Below are 756 nucleotides of genomic sequence, written 5' to 3' on the forward strand. Positions count from 1 at the left end.
GCCTCAGAACACAGTTTTTCGGGTATGGGGATTTACATGGTTAAGGACCCCAAAGTGAGGTGGTTCGACGACTCAAAACCTATAGTAGGGTGCAGATACAATTCACAAGAATTTAGTATGTTGAAGTTGAGGGTACAAGCTACAAAATATCTGAAGATGAGCATAGATTTGCCGGCTCGTTTTTCCATAACAGACACTTTGATTTGACCCCCAGCGGAGGTCATGGAACTGCAGGCGGCGAACAGGAAGTGCCGGGAACATATCAAGGCGCAAATTCCCGCCGGCCGAAAAAGCGACGTAATCCAACTTATACAGTATGAACACCGATGTATTCCTCTACTATTCACCATAGATTCCACCTCGCTGTCGTGCACGGAAGAATAAATACGGCCTTTGCAAGTACCGCGATGCACTATTTTAACCCGAACTACTTTGGGGGACGGGGGTCGCGGATAAATACTGTGTTATGAGACCTCTGAGACCTCAAGACGAGACGCAAAACAAAATGGCGGACGTCAGCTCTCATCGGGGTAAAGGTGAGAGGTCACAAACCTGATACTCAATAGGCCAAACCAAAGATCACCGCATAGCGCTTTACTCTCCTGGTTTTGAACCAAGCAAAAATAACGCTATAAATGAAATAGCAGTGGTTATAATTCATGCATTTTATGAAAGAGTAATCCAAAAAGAGTAGTGTATGTAATTTAACACTAATGTAAATTCCTTGGTAAACACAATGTTGTTTTACCTCAATTT

At 43.5% G+C, this 756-nt stretch overlaps 3 protein-coding genes across 3 annotated transcripts in view; 1 reads left to right on the forward strand and 2 right to left on the reverse strand.

Moving 5' to 3' along the window:
• LOC118407648 (zinc finger protein 2-like) overlaps positions 1-581 on the reverse strand; it is a 14387-nt gene extending 13806 nt beyond the window's left edge. Inside the window, exon 1 of the mRNA XM_035808162.1 lies at positions 483-581. The gene's annotated coding sequence lies outside the window, so the exon portion shown is untranslated. The remainder of the gene's footprint in view (positions 1-482) is intronic.
• Positions 1-756, forward strand: part of LOC118407668 (tropomyosin-1-like) — a 1169601-nt gene that overhangs the window by 1117886 nt on the left and 50959 nt on the right. The window lies entirely within an intron of this gene.
• LOC118407709 (zinc finger protein 501-like) overlaps positions 1-756 on the reverse strand; it is a 482642-nt gene that overhangs the window by 112165 nt on the left and 369721 nt on the right. The window lies entirely within an intron of this gene.

The sequence above is a fragment of the Branchiostoma floridae genome, unplaced genomic scaffold (genome assembly GCF_000003815.2).
Source record: "Branchiostoma floridae strain S238N-H82 unplaced genomic scaffold, Bfl_VNyyK Sc7u5tJ_1439, whole genome shotgun sequence".
Classification (NCBI taxonomy): Eukaryota; Metazoa; Chordata; class Leptocardii; order Amphioxiformes; family Branchiostomatidae; genus Branchiostoma; species Branchiostoma floridae.